General features: G+C 40.9%; 1 protein-coding gene across 6 annotated transcripts in view; it reads right to left on the minus strand.

Annotated features, from left to right (window-relative positions):
• PALLD (palladin, cytoskeletal associated protein) overlaps positions 1-16,682 on the minus strand; it is a 393,658-nt gene that overhangs the window by 88,848 nt on the left and 288,128 nt on the right. Inside the window, exons 1-2 of one of the 6 annotated variants that reach the window (XM_059697674.1) lie at positions 3,631-3,769; positions 1,643-1,787 (exon numbers count right to left, since the gene is read on the minus strand). The exons of 4 other annotated variants lie outside the window; for them this stretch is intronic. The gene's annotated coding sequence lies outside the window, so the exon portion shown is untranslated. Of the gene's footprint in view, positions 1-1,642; positions 1,788-3,630; positions 3,787-16,682 lie in introns of those variants that run through there. One more of the 6 variants, XM_059697673.1, reaches the window with a different exon arrangement.

Here is a 16,682-nt window from a genome sequence, read left to right on the forward strand (position 1 = left end):
TGTGAAAGTCACCCGCTTCGCTTACCATAGCGGTGGAGCGTTGGCAGTGGGGCCAGTGCACATTCAGTGGCAGACGCAGAACGGACATTAACTAACCACCCCACATCTTCGGTTTGTTTCCTTGTAGTCATCATCCAAAATACACAAGTAAGAGAGCCTCACCTAACTGGATGGCTTATGTTAACAATCACGGTTAACCCTAAAGCACAGAACCCTTAAGGCAACTGTGATTTACTGCTCGGGAAGCGATCTGTGCCTTTCAGAGTGGATGGGGTTCGGCAGACAGCCGTGCCTACCACTGGTTTCAGAATGGGGCGTCTCCCCCGCTGCCACCTAAGGCTTGCCTTACTCCCATTTTATCTCCATGCCTTTCCCACCAGACTGGGCTACTGCTTTCCACTCATAAAGTCTCCTTGGATGAGACCTTTCTCATCTACCATCTCTTACTGTTTTTCCTTTGACAAAATCTGATACAGAGCATCCCTGTTTAAAAAATAAATAAATAAATAAAAAGCCTGGTATTAGTGTAAGCTCTCAGAGACTTTCTAGGGCCAAAAAAAACCACCCAGGACACAGAACTAGGCAGAACCTAGTACCTCAATTTTATTAAGATCCTGGACAAAATTCTTATTTTCCCTATACCTCTCTTTAAAATCTGGTAGAGTTCCATTTCTTGTTCTCAATATTACTGGAATGAGCCAATAAGTGTAATGTGCTGGGAACGCTTTCAAAGAAGAGTTTAGGACTCTTTTAACATATTCCTAAGTTTTAAAAGTGTATACTTAGCATCTATCCCCTTTCCCCATTTACTTGAAGAAGAGAATTATTTTGCAAGATATTAAATAGTAGGTAATTTTAGAAGTATAGTGAACGGAGCTACCCAATGCTTATCTGGATCTTTTGAAATAAATGCTGAAGGAGCATGATACATTTTGATATGAAATTGTTTATGTGGAAATATACATGAAAGAAAAGACACTATCTAGCATATATTTTTACAGTTCTCCATAATTGTTAAGTAATCTGGAAAGCAGTGTGTGTGTTTGGGGGGGGGGGTGGGGGGGAGGACCAACAATTGTTTTGACAATTCATAATTGAACAAATGAATAACTTCCTCTTGAAATGATGACGTTTAGCACCTTGAGCAGTGTAGACTCCTTGATAATTTCCAGGAAATGCATTGTAATTCATTACCTATCTAGTTGTCTCAAAAATAGTAGAATATAACATTTGCTAGAGTCTACTCTAGGCAAAATATATTTTAGGGGGGAAAAAGACCAACTATCCTCAAAAGAAGTACATATACTGTAACTGTTCTACATTAAAGTTTTAAACATCAGCCACAATACGAGATGTAAGTAGTATTCGTTTTTTATTCTATCTGAAAAAGTTTAAGAAGTCAACTAAAACCCAGAGCCCACAGGCTCTCCTGCAGCACACCAGGGCTCCTCTACCCAGGACAGCTACCTATTGTTTACCAAGTCAGCATCCTCACCTGAGACAGACTGAGCATTCAGTTATCACACCATTCAAAGCAGGTGCATCATACCTGCGGCCTGTATCATACCAGCTGTCAGAATGCTATGATTCATGGATTTCAACAGTCACAAAAAATAAAGTGACATTATTCTCAACCACCTACCCATTCTCTTCCTGCAGAGCATCAAGTTTTCACACTGCCACAGAGATGGTTAGGGTGTTGGCATATTTTGTTGTTCATTGCACATCTCTAATTTCCTATTAATGGATGTGGTGTCGGCACTGGGCAACCTATCCTGATGCTTATTCTAAAGACAAAAATTTAAATAAATTGTATTAATATATAATACTAAGTGGGATAAGTAAAACATAAAGCTTAGGAGTTGAAAAAATATGTTGATTACATAGCTCTTGCCTATTAATCATACATAGTTCAAGGATGTACTAACCACGTAACTTCCTCTCTGAAGGCATAACTCTTACGATCACTCTAAGGCACAGGGGTACAAGATTCTTCAAACTATCTCATATCAATCAATAGAAACAGATTAGGAGGAAAAATTTCCTGAAACCTCTTCTCACTGAATCAAAGCCTGCCAGGTCTTGAGGAAAAGAATACCCTCTTTCCTTGGGATGTAAAAAAACTGATGCCTTTTCATTGAGGTCGAAGCAACCAAACCAAACTCCCTGGACAATCAACTGGCCAGTTTTCCTTTGGTGTTAGCTATTGAGACAGTTCTGACAGGAGCCACACGCCAAGAAAACATCCTTAAAGGCAAAACTTAGCAGTTTCCAGAGTTGGTGAGACCATTGCTAAGTCTGAAGGACTGAGGTGGGGGAGGGTGGAGGGCGGATGGCTGGTGGGGAGGGCAGCTTTCCAAAAGCTGGTTACCCAGGAACGTACTATTCCAAGCATCAGAAACTTGGGCCTGTCCATGTCTGCCTTTCTCACGCCTGTTCTCTGTGACTGCAAATCAAAATGTGGAACCAGCTAGCGCGGGACTCCTAAAGACTCCCGGGCCTGAGGGGCGAATGAATGCACAGGGTCCTGGTGTCTGGCTTGCAGCCTGCAGACCAGTGACAGAGTGTGACTAGTTCAGGCCTGCTAAAGCAAAACCTGGCCCTGCAGGGTGGGGAGACGCCTGCGCCCAAGGAGACCCTGCCGCTGCTCCCCCCCCCCCCCCCCGCCCCTTCCCGGCCAGCACCCCCTTTGGTCCCCGTGCAAAAGTCCCAACCTGGCTCCGGGCTCAAGTGACCCAACTCTCCTTTCGAGAGTCCTGGACCACTCACCACTCGGGAAAGACATGCCCCCCAATGTTAAATAAGGCAAACGAGAGGAGCCCCAGCCCCGGGGTTAGCGAGGGCCGGCCAGGGCTCGTGCTCGCAGAATCCGTGCAGTCGGCTGCTAACGCTGCAGCCACGTCCTTGCCCGACCCGCACCCGGAGCCGGGGTGCCGAGCCGGGGCTAACAAAGCCGCAGCGACCACCGGGCAGGGGTGGAGCTGAGCAGCAAGCCTGGAACCCGCACCTACTGTGTGCTGGCCACCGCCCCCCGGCCGGGGAGACGGGGAGAGTCCCCCAAGTCACACACAAACTTTCTTTGAGTGGCGCCAAGGTGGGTGCACGCTTCCTAAAGAAAGGAGGGCGGGTTCGGAGAGGGGCTTGGCTGGGGATGGATGGACCCCTCCTTCCCCCACCAACTGCCAGGGAATGAGATCACCGCCCCCCTCCCCCCAATCTCTGCCAGCCCCGCGTGTTCTGCCCTCCCAAGCCAGGTCTGACTCCTCGACGAGAGGGGCCACGATGAAAGGAGGGATGATGGGCTCAGCAAAGTGAGAGGAGCGGGAGGGATCGCTCGTGGCAGCAAAGCATCCCCAGTCCCGACCCTGTTGTGATGCCCAGGTCCCATCTGGAGCTCAGCTTTCAGTGGTGCGTGCACAGATCAGACCCGGGGAGCGGGGAGGGAGGCAGCTCTGCGAGGGGACCGTCGGCGGGTGGAAACTCTATTTACAAGCCCCCCACCCCCACCCCCCAACACATCCACTCTTCCCCTTTAGAGCCCTCCCACCCCCACTCTTCGGCCAACCTGCACCCTCCACCCCCTTTAATTCATCCTCTTCTACCAGCCAAGGGGCTGACTCCCCAGCCTACCTCGGGTCTCAGGGCCTCGCCGGGCGCTCCCCGATCCCAGGTCGCACAGCCTCTGGGGCTGAGGCGCCGGCAGGTACCGGGCTATATACCCGCCGTGACTCAGTGAGTCTCGGGAAAAGCTTTTGCCTGCGGCCCTTCAAAATAAAAGTCTCAGCCGGGCCGAGAGGCCAGCGGAGCAGGAGAAAAGGAGGCGTGGCTCAGCCCCTGGAAGCCGCAGGGGCCGCGCTCTGGCTACCCCGCCCCCTCCCCCTCCCAAGCCCCGCCCTTTGCATCTTTCTGGTCTCCAGCCCCTTCCTGGGCTGAATTGGGCTTTCCCCATAACTTTCAAAAATTGTTAACGGGAAAGCATTTAACTTTTTTTTTTTTTTCTAGATCAATGGAGATGTTGGCTGCATGTTAGGATGAGTTGTGATTGTGTGTGAGTGTGTGCGTGTGTGTTTCCCCTCTATAGACTAAAAAGTAGTGTTCGATAAATCTGACTCCTGGGCAGCACTGAGAGCAAAGGAATGAAAGCTCTCAGTGGAATGGAAGAGTCTTGAAGGAATGACAAGGCGAGGCGGGGCGGGGTGAGGCAGGCGGGTGGGAGATTAGGGATCAGGGTGGGGAGGGTCCAGCTCCTTGGGCTGCTCACATTTAACCTGGGCACCCAAGATTTGCAGGTATCATGAAGAATGACTGTGCAGCATTTAAAGGGAAAAGCACAAATAATCATTTGGTACACTTTAAAAAAAAAGAAAGAAAGAGAAAGGATCATTTCTAGATTTCCATTGGTTAGTTTACACTGATTGGTGTATCAATGAGTAACTGAATTCAGGAGCCCTCAGGGTATGAAGTGTAGTATTCTGAGTTAGCAACTTCTTAGGAACGCTGTCCTTATCCCCCTGTTCTTCTATCATAAACTAGAGGCTCTGAGTCACTTGTTTTGACTTACTACAATGGGGATTTCTCAAGAAGTGTTTTAAAGGAAGACATTGACTCACTGATTCCAAAAGTTAGATTCCTGTGTAAAATTTGTCAATGGTGTGGGCTTAACCCTATGTCCAGATCAGCAACTTTTCCCTTCCACACATTCGGTGAAGGACACTCCTCGCTCTGTGCATAATCCTCCCATGGTTGGGTTAGGGCACTGTATGACAGTCATTTCTGTCCTGTTTGTCCCACAGTGTGTGCCCCCTCACCACTGGGACCAATTATCTTGTATACTAACTGTCAATAAAGTGAACGAATGCTAATACCTAACATTTACTGAACACCTGCTGTTGTGCCAGGACCTTCTGCCCCATGGTCACCAAGTACATGCCGATAAATGCCGACGAGATTGGAGTAGCTAGTAGACTACGCTTAAATGGTCTAGTAATTTTATCCCTACTTTCATCATTAACATCAACCAGCCTGGCCCTCTCTTTCTGAAATAGCGTCATTGATTTTTAGCTTAAAATTATGTCTATAAAGCCCTAACCGGCTTGGCTCAGGGGATAGAGAGTCGGCTTGCGGACTGAAGGGTCCCGTGTTCGATTCCGGTCAAGGGCATGTACCCTGGTTGCGGGCACATCCCCAGGAGGGGGTGTGCAAGAGGCAGCTGATCGATGTTTCTCTCTCATCGATGTTTCTAACTCTCTATCCCTCTCCCTTCCTCTCTGTAAAAGATCAATAAAATATATTTTTTTAAAAATTATGTCTATAAAATATTTTTTTTTGAGGCAGCTCTGCCTCTGTATCTATTATTGTTCAAAAGTTTATAATGGTCTCTATTATCCATGAATGAGTGAGATCATGTGGTATTTTTCCTTCATTGACTGGCTTATTTCACTTAGCATAATGCTCTCCAGTTCCATCCATGCCGTTGCAAATGGTAAGAGTTCCTTCCTTTTTACAGCAGCATAGTATTCCATCGTGTAGATGTACCACAGTTTTCTAATCCATTAATCTACTGATGGGTTAAAAAATTATGTCTATAAAATATTCAAACAATGACTCCAAAGTGGACATCTCTCTGTAATTCGACCTTCAGAGATAAACATTGTTAACACAGTCTGCTCTTTTAGACTTTTGTATATGTATTTAAATACATATTTAAAACATAGATTAGATCATCATTTATATACAGTTCTGTAACTTACTCTTTTTTTTAACTTACAATATATAGTAGCCAGGCATAATACAAGGCATTATCATTTTTAAAATTTTTGAGATGGTGATAGGTAAAAAACTTTGTGCTTCACTGTGTAACTTCGCTTATCTTTGAACTTTCAGTTGCTCATTCTGTGTTAAATGACCATTAGGGCAGCAGAAAGGCATCACTTGGAGCATTGCAGGGTTTTCTCATAGACTGCAGTGTAACATTGAAGAAAGAAGCCTAAAAACAGATGTATCATATGGCCCAGAAATTCCATTTCTGGGTATTTATCCAAAGGAAACGAGAACATTAATGTGAAAAGATATATGCACCTCTATGTTCAATGCAGCATTATTTACATAGTCAAAATATGGAAGCAACCTAGGTGTCCATCAATAGATGAATGGATAAAGAAGATGGGATACACACACACACACACACACACACACACACACACACTGGAATATTATGCAGCAATACAAATGAATGAAATCTTGCCATTTTCAACAATATAGGTAGATCTAGAGCAGCCGTGGGCAAACTACGGCCCGCGGGCCGGTCCGGCCCATTTGAAATGAATAAAACTAAAAAAAAAAAAAAAAAAAAAAAAGACCGTACCCTTTTATGTAATGATGTTTACTTTGAATTTATATTAGTTCACACAAACACTCCATCCATGCTTTTGTTCCGGCCCTCCGGTCCAGTTTAAGAACCCACTGTGGCCTTCCAGTCAAAAAGTTTGCCCACCCCTGATCTAGAGGGTATTATGCTAAGTGAAATAAGTCAGGCAGAGAAAGACAAATCCCATATCGTTTCATTAATATGCGGAATCTAAAATCAAAACAAACAAAACAAAACAAAACAAACTCATTAGAAACAGACACCAAAGGGATGGTTACCAGAAGGGAGGGGAGGATGGTTGAAAAAGGAGAAGGGGGACAGAGTCAATAATATTGTGATAAAGTTACATGGTGCTAGATGATTGCTCGAATTAGTGGGGTGATCACATTTTAAGGTATAAAAATGTCGAATCACTATATTATACACCTGAAATTAATATAACCAATGTAAGATTGTATACCAACTACACTTAAATAAAAATAAATTTTAATAACATAAAATGAGTTAGGACTTAGTGGTCTGTGCCATTAACTGTGGAACTCTGGAGCTTTCTTGTTTCCACAACAATGGCATTAATTTTACAAATTTTATATTATAGTTCTTAAAATGTTGTGGTTTTATGATTAAGAAGTCCATTGTCAACATAAGCACAGAAAGAATAAAACAGATAAGCATGAGCAACTACCACCTTGAGTGTTTACATACCACAAGAGTGTGTCTAGGACAGAGTAGACTGGGAGAGTTTATTCACTGCCAGAAAATTTCAATTACCCAATTCCTTCAAAAGAAGGATGACCCATCAGATGTGCCATCGCTGCCTTATTCCTACCACCGCGGCCCATAAAGAAGCATTCACATGGACCAGTTTCCATTTCTCAGAGCTCAAATCCAGGAAGACTTAACACGTTAAGCGTCCAGCCTGTTTTGTCTTCCAGACAGAAAGTATAGTGTCAGTCACCGGTGACTGACAGGGTGCTTAATGTGCAAAACACTAAATATTATAATGCTTTCAACTCTTAAAGATGTATACATAAAATAAAACAGAACCAGAGATATAGAAGCATGGGACAGACTGGCAAATTTCAGAGGGAAGGTGGGGGTGAGGGTGGGTGGCAGGGGAGTGATTAACAGGGGAAATTATATGCTTATATGCATAGCCCCGTGGACACAGACTATAGAGTGGTGAAGGTCTGGGAGAGGTGGGTATGGAGTTGAAGGGGGTGAATGGGAAAAAATTCCACAAACAAACAAAGGGGACATCTGTAATACTTTCAACAATAAAGATAAATTTTAAAAAAAGATATATGCATGAAACATGGGAGGCATGGATTCATCTTAGCTATTGCTTTGGCAAATCCCAGAATTCTTATCAGTAGAAGCATTGATAGGTCAGAACATCAGCCAAGCTTGAAAAAGAACACTCTATCCTCTGTGCACCCTGCAGATTCTGATCAAGAACCTTCTCTGTAGATTGCTCTGTCTTCATTCTCTCTCATCTAAAACACAGAGTTCTGAGATTTTAAGGTAAGATGACAGGGGTGGTAAATGCATATGTTCCAGGCTGTGCCCATGGGGTCCCTCCAGCCTCACCGGAAATGTCTGGCAGAGGATCTGTTTTAGAACTTCCACCTCTAGCTTCACCATTACACGCTTTGGCTCACTAACCTATAGCTTCATATGTATATGTACCAGTTTAATTTGAGATGAAGTAATTTGCTCAATTTTCTACTTATTCACAGAGGAGGGTGTAATGGGTGAAAGTAATCCTTCAAATCATCCCTTTATTCTCTTTTCATATTCTCTCTCACAAAAGAAAAGAATGAAACACAGGCGGTTAAAAACTAAAACAACAAAAGACAACTAAAGACAAATGGTATTCATGGGATAGATGTAGATATAGATATACAGCTATACAGATATAATTGCTGGAGGTAATACTCAGTACCTATCTTAAAATTGCTCATCATAGGTAATACTATTTTATAAAGTGGACAGTATTAGCAAATCAAATAAATGTCTTCTTGCCAAGTGTCCATTAGAGAAACTACCATTACAAGGATACATTGTCCAACTATGTTTTTGTAACATACAAATGAAAGCCAAAATCTAAATTTTTACTCCTTTTATTTACACACTAGAGGCCCGATGCATGAAATTCATGCAAGGGGCCCAGCCCTCGCAGCCCCGGCTTCATCCGGAAGGTTGTAGGGAAGGACATACGGAAGGTCGTTCGGCTGTTCTGTCTAATTAGCATATTATACTTTTATTATTATAGATAGCAGTAAAAGGCATTTTGATTAAAATAATATTTTGATGAAAATTACAAAAACTTGTGATGTTTTTAGAAGATTCTTAGCTTCTAGAGTGGTACATTCTTTATTAGGGGCTGTTACTACTTATTTCCTCAGAGTGAACTATGGTGTATGTAACAGATGTTCTAATATCAATTTAGTATAAGTCTACTTCCATTCACTCTGGTGATTTGATATTATAATTATTTTTAATCCTCACCTGAGGAAATTTTTTCCACTGATTTTTTTTTAGAGAGAGTGGAGGAGGGGGAAGAGGGAAGCATTGATGTGAGAGAGACACATTGATTGGTTGCCTCCAGTTCATACCCCAACCAGAGCCAAGGATTGACTGTGCCCTTGACCGCAATCGAACCTGAGACCCTTTGGTCTGCAGGCCGACGCTCTAACTACTGAACCAAACTGGCCAGGGCTGATGTTATTTTTAAAAACTTGTTGATTTACTTCCTGCTGTATTTTTTAACAGGTACAGAATCTAGGTTTAATGGCCTCAGTATTACATTTGCAAGGGCACCCAACCATATTTAGTAAGAATAAGGCTAGAAAAATAGTAATTACAGATTTTACCTGGCATTGAATCCAACTAATATTTTTGGAAAAATGTTTCTGAGAATAGAATGTTTAAGATCAGCTTTTATTTATTTTTTAATGAGCACTTTTTAAAAATCTTGGACCACTTGAATGTGACTTTGTAATTAACAGCAACATTTTATATGGGACATTTGTTTCTATAGCAACAACTACCAAATTGTTATAATAAAAGTGAGACACCTTTAAAAGTGAAAATGTGGGTCTTCTCAAGAGGCTAAGCACTGTGCATTATCTGATCATGAATACAGGCTCTCAGGGGAGGAGGGACAGGGCAAACCTCCAAGGACAATTTATACTTTCAACATAAAAGCAAATTAATGTATTCCACTGGCCAAGGTAACTTTCTGGCTCTAGTTTGTACATAACTTTTTATTAAGAGAAGGGAGAAAGGGTTAGGGAAAGAGAAAATGGAACTGTTTGTGCTGGTCTAAGTGTGACTAGAACCCAGAGGACAGAAAATACGATGCAGAGGGAACATGACAAGCAGAAGGTCTGCCGTTGTGGAATGTAAAGAGAACACATGGAATTGTAAACAAAAGGACAGGCTGAGTTTGTGAGAGCAAAGGAAGCCCTGACCCTCAACAGCTCCAGAGGAACCAGAACACCAGGGCCAGCAGGGCCTGCAGAGAGAATCGAGAGGAAAGGCGACCTGAAAAGAGCCTGGGCTTGGGAGCCAGACAGACTGGGGTCCAGCGAAGGCTGTTTCCATGACCTTAAACTCACAGAGCTTTTGTCTTCTTATCTGTAAAATGGAGGTAAAGGTTTGGACTACGGTTGAGAAGATAAAGCGAGAGGCTGCTTATGCAGTGCCTAACATACTGCTTAGTATGTAGCAAGTAGGGGCTAATTTTTTCTCCCCTTTTTAATTTATATACTTTTATAAATGTATATACTTAAAGTATCTCAGGATACACACACACACACACACACACACACACGTATGTATTTTTTTTGAGAGAGAGAGACACGTCGATGTGAGAGATTGGTTGCCTCCTGTCTGCACCCAGAGATTGAGCCTGCAATGGAAGTACGTGCCCTTGACCAGAATCAAACCCATTGCCCTTTAGTCTATGGGCTGACTCTTTAACCACTGAGCCAAAACTATATTACAATACTATATATATATATATTTATATAATCTATATAGATATAAAATCTCTCTCTATATAAAATCTACATATATATATAAAATCTACATATATACATATATACATATACATATATATATATATATATATATATATACACACACATTATATATAGTTTTAGCAAAACACAGTATTTAGTTAGGAACAGAGTAAAAAATAATTAGCTGAACTTCACTCTGTGCTGACACTCTGCCACTCACTTCACATGCATTCTCCCACCTTATCTGACTCTACAAGCCATGGGGAAGTATGGCTGTTACCATCATGCCCTCTTCATGGAGGAAGACAGTGAGCACAGAGGGGTTAGGTAACTTACCCAAGGACAGCTGTTAAGTGGAGGGGCAATAACATAAATTGTTAACTCCAGAACACACACACACACACACACACACACACAATGTGAAATACTACTGAGCCATAAGGTAAGATGAAATGCTGCCATTTGTAACAACATGGATGGAGCTTGAGAATATCATGCTACGCAAAATAAGTCAGACAGAAAAAGTTAAGGACCATATGATTTCACTCATATGTGGGATATAAAACTGAAAGCAAAAAATGAAAAAAGAAGAAAAACAAGCAAAAACTCATAAACACAGACAACAGCATGGTGATTACCAGAGGGAAAGGGGTGGGGGTAATAAAGAGTAAAAGGGGTTAAATATATGGTAACAGGAGGTTTGACTTTGGGTGGTGGGCACACAATGCAATATACAAATAATATATCATAGAACTGTACACTCAAGACCTATATAATCTTACTAACCAATGTCACCCCAATAATTTAAAAAGTACATATTTATGGGAAGTCCATTAACAATCTCAGGATACTAAGATCTCCATTAGTAGATCGGTAATTTGTTATTGCAAAATTTTAGTGTGCGTAAAAATGTCTGCGTGACCTGAAATTAAGGCAGCTTTTACGCATGTCCTGCTGTACCCACAGAATAATCTGACTCAGTATTAAGCATCCTTTTCCAAATCAAATGAGTTATGCTGGCTCAGATGGAATCATCCACAGATTCCATGTGGATTACTGAAAGGCATAGTTACAAGTAGGAATTTCCTTTTTACGTGACTCTCCTTAGTAAATGGTGAAATACTGTTATGAGCTGACTGGTTAGTTGAACTTTACCCTGCATAAGAAAAACCTTAAGCTGTGCCTTCTAAATATAGTGACTGATAATGGACTAATATGACATAATCAGTTTAGGATTACACATCTTTACATTTATACTAATTCTAATGGCAATTTATGAAGTTATGGGTGAGATGATGCATAACTTCCTTGGCCAATTTTCTTAATAATAAATTACCTTTGGCGATACCATAACAAGGAATCTGTGTTGCACTTCATATAGATTCAGTTGGATACTTCAAAAAGAGACAGGTCGGCTACCATTTTATTGTTGCTCCCAGAAACACAGGAAGTAAAACTACCTTGGTAGTAGAGCTGCTATGGGTGTTGTGGTGGCTTTCTCAGAACGGTCATTTAAATGCAAAGGAAATCATGGACTCCAGCAAGATACAGTTAGGAAACTACAGTGGCGGGAAGAAGAGAATCAGGCCTATTTTCCCTAACCCTGAAACCTTCCCTCTACCACATCCTTCACATTCTAATCTTGAGCATTCATTCGCTTGAATTAATAAATGAACCCTCTGGTTCAAATTAAGGAGATTATGTTACCTAAAGTACTTAGTTTTTTTGCATTAGGGAAATACCTAGCGATTTGCTGGGGTGCTACAATTAAAGGTTTTCTAGCAAAGATATCCAACTACTAAGAGAATTGTTGAGATTATTTTACAGTAAATGTTTTTGACACAATAACATATGTAAACCTACTATGGAAAGGGAATGTGCAGAGAGAGAGAATATAGGGAAGTCATATATTCCAATTAAATTTTCTTTAAAAACAGAAATTTAATGATGCAATTTACATAGGAAAAGTCCCTGGATGTAGATCTTAAGACCTATAAGACAAGATATTTGGTAAGAGTAGTTAAAGGAATTAACTTATATGATATATAGTTTATATAATTGACAGGTAAAACAATTGACTTAATAATATTGATACTGCCTGTTATGGGCCCATTAAATGAGTATACTATTTTGCCACTGATGCAATGAAGTACTAGATTTCAAGAGAAAACATTAGGATGTTTACCTAAGATTCCATTAGGTGTGAAAAGTATTCCCATTGTTCCAAAGAATTGAGGTTATTCTTGTATCAGTATATCATATTTGTCTCTTTGCTTTTAGTAATATTAGAAAGAGTTGATTAATTTTGAGGTAATTTGAATAATTTATGGGAAATCAAGAGATTCTTCAAATTAAACTTTGGTTCAATCAGTTATATTCAAAGAAACTAGTGGCCTATAAATGTTTTCAAATGATCTTTAGAATATGAAAGAATTGTGGCACATGAATAGAGTTCAAAAAGAGAAAACCACACTGAGGGAAATCAGAGTTGAGCACGAGCTTTAAAAATGTAACTTCTGAGCAATGTTGACAAAGAAAGATTCAGAAAGTAGAATTCTTAAGGGAAGAAAAAAGAAAGACAGCAACCATAAGTAAAGACTAAATTCAGCCCTGCCCCCTTAAAACCAAGCTCTCTGCAAATCACTATCCCGGTTTCTACAAAAGCCCCATTACAGATTGATTTATGAGCAATGGGTATATACACGCTTCAGCCCATTGTTGCCTTTAGTTCATTAGCCCATAAGAGGCAACATCATTGTTCCATCATCATTTGTAGGTGGAACAAGTTAAGCCTGACATAACTTTGGTGTCATTGTTCCCTTGTTTGTTTGCCCACTGTATGACACGCAGCAAAACCTTGTGTCCCAGCGATGGATAAACTGGTCTGACAATTGCCTCCATTTTCCAGTTGACTCTACTTTTGAGAACAAAGGCACAGTCTTTTGGCATCACTGAGGAATTAATTTTGGATTCGGTCACCTGCCTCCTGGTCATCATGCTATGGCCAAAAGAACCTACATGAGCAGCCCTGCAGAGCACCAGTTTTTAAAACGTAATTTCTGAGCAAAGTGGAAAGAGTAAGATTTAGAAAGTAAAGTTTTCAACCCCCACTTGGCTTTTCTAGGCCAACTGGTGTTACTTCAGGAGAAAGGAATCCTTGAGCCACCTGTTGCTCAGAGAGATGCATCAAGAAAAAAAGAAGTTTGCCCGGCCCACGTGGCTCAGTGATTGAGCATCCATCTATGAACCAGGAGGTCAGAGTTGGATTCCCAGTTAGGGCACATGCCCAGGTTGTGGGCTCAATCCCCAGGTTGCAGGCTCGATCTCCAGTATGGGCCATGCAGGAGGCAGCCGATTAATGATTCTCTCTCAACATTGATGTTTCTCTCTCTTCCTTACTAAAATAAATAAAAATGTATTTAAAGAAAAAAGAAATTAAAGGGGCTACCTTCATTGTTCTGTATTACAATGAGGGTAAAGAGAGGTGAGGCCAGGTGTAGTTTATGAAGGGTCTGTGCTGTTGTCTTAGGCAGGGCCATCCATTAGGCACAGAGGGAATGAAACTGGTGCCCACCACACTTTGGGGAGCCCACAGAAATGTAAACATTTAACATTTTTATGCTCAGAAGGGATAAAATGAATATTACAATAACTATATAATAATACATCCAGTTTGGGTTTTATTCATCTTCATACTAATACAGTTGTACAATACAATTCCTTTTTTTCCCTTTTTTTAATGAAGAAAGGGACCCATGAAGACAAAAGTGCCTGGGGCCCACAACAGTCATAACACAGCCCTAACCGTAGGTAGCTGATGTTTGTCTGAACTCTTGACACTTTCATTAGCTATAAAGACAAGCTTTACCATCCAGTCTCTATTCACAGTTGTTTTCGGTGTGAACCTAAATCTGTAGGTGTCACCAGTTTTTTAAAAGAAGAAAACCTGGTCTCATATGCTCAGGCTCTTTATAATTTCAGCGAGGAGACAAAAATCAGCTGTTGACAACAGGTGCTTTGCAGTTGTTCATTCATGTGGACACTTCTTTTACGAGTTAATTACTCATAACTCCCCTGTGAACAAACAGCACATCTGGGAAAATAAAGCTGCCCGCTGAAAGGGAAGTGCAGGAGCGTAGGTGAAGCACAATACTGAATTCATTGGGACACCCTTACAAGGCTCCACTAAAACCCCTGAAGCACGAAGTTGGGCTTCTTCGTGTCTGAAGGATGAGTGAGTGCCAGGTTGAAGGCTGCAACATGGGAATCTGGGATTCCAATTTAGAACACAGCTCCCGATACTTCCCCGGTCTCCCACTCGCACTTAGACACCACCTCTCCCTGAGCAGCTGCTGGTCCTGGTGTCCTTCATCCTCATCTGCAAAAGGCTCTACTTTCCCTGTTTAAATTCCTAAAGAGTCCTTTTTTAATTCCAACTTTTTTGTGGGGAGAAAATAGTATCATCAGATTCTTTCATTGATATTACACATAGTATTACAACACTTTTGCTACCAAATAACACCTCTATTTGGTAAAACAATTCCTAAGCTTGGTTCATTGTTATCACATATCTACTTTATACTGCTTTTTCCAACCTTTTAAAAGTATGATTGACAAATAAAAATTGTATATATATATACACACACACACGCACATATATGGTGTACAATGTATACTGATATAAGTATACCTTGTGTAATTATTACCACAGTCAAATTAACATATCCATAACCTCACATAGTTACCATTTGCGCTCGCACGCCCGCGTGTGTGTGTGTGTGTGTATATGTGTGTGTATGGTGAGAACACTGAAGATATACTTAGTTCAAGTATACCAGACTTCAAATATATAAAAGATCTCATCAGGTTCTGAGTCCTCTTGGAAATAAGGTCTTTAGACAAAAGTCTCCTAATCTCATGGTCTCCTCCTCTGTTCAATGGAGTGGCTGGATGTTATGATCATTAAGGCTCTCTTCAGCTAGATGGTTCTGGAATGAGATGGAAGGTCATCCGCCTTGACCTGGGTGTAGGACTTTAATAGCAACTCTTCAAATGGGTGTTGGGGTATTACACAGAGCAATGGTCTTCAATGACAATCCTTTGAAAAGTGAGAAAAAATACTAAAACCTCTATCTTATCCTTTAGATTTTTCTATCTTTGTGAGTATTTTATAATACATGTAATAGTACATAATATATGGTATGTCTATATGTTACACACACATATATGGGTACATATACACAAAATATGTTACCAAAGGGGATACATGACCAAAAGGAATTTAGTATCCCACTATTTTAAGGTACAAAGACATAATCAACTCAATTCACTGGATATTGTCTAGCCAAGGGTCTGCTTTAGGACCTTCATTTCTAGCTTCCCCTTTAACACTATTTGGTTCATAGACATATAGCTTTAAATACCCAAATTTAATTTGAGATGAAGCACTTTGGTCCATTTTTCACTAGTTTGGGGAAGGGCATGAAATGAAGGAAGGAAATTCCTTCCAATTATTCCTTTATATGGAGATTCAATTTAATACCCTAGACAGCCAAAGAACTTGAGAAAGTCACAGCAGAGGCAGGCTGGCTGCCCACCTGGACCTCCTGTGAGTTGGAGTCAACAACTGTGGGTCTAGCTTTATGCCCACTATGTCTGGAGCTTGGATGTCATGGATAAGCAGAGCATTTGACCTGCCAAATCTTTTTTTTTTCTATTGATGTGGCAGAACCCATAATCCAAGAAAACAGAGACATTCATTACTCAATAATTACAACTGAGATTCACACAATACATAAGAATAGTATCATCAGATTCTTTCATTGATATTACACATAATACTTCAAAGTGTATATGTCTGCCTCCATTTTTTATTTATGCAGGTAATTTTGGGAGCCGTCTCTGTAATGATCATTCTCATATGTAAACTGACAAAGTTACCACTGGATACCTGGCTTGGATATGTTGAAACCCATTATTTTATTTTCTCAGTTAAAATGGAAGTTCTTTCTCCTACCTTTTGACATTTTCAAGAGAATCTTCATTTCTCTGTGATACTTTAAGTCAGTGGTTCTCAACCAGTAGGTCGCCACCCCTTTGGGGGTCAAACGACCCTTTCACAGGGGTCGCCTAAGACCATCGGAAAACACATATATAATTACATATTGTTTTTGTGATTAATCACTATGCTTTAATTATGTTCAATTTGTAACAATGAAAATATATCCTGCACATAATATTTACATTATGACTCATAACAGTAGGAAAATTACAGTTATGAAGTAGCA

This window comes from Myotis daubentonii, chromosome 5, assembly GCF_963259705.1.
Source record: "Myotis daubentonii chromosome 5, mMyoDau2.1, whole genome shotgun sequence".
Classification (NCBI taxonomy): Eukaryota; Metazoa; Chordata; class Mammalia; order Chiroptera; family Vespertilionidae; genus Myotis; species Myotis daubentonii.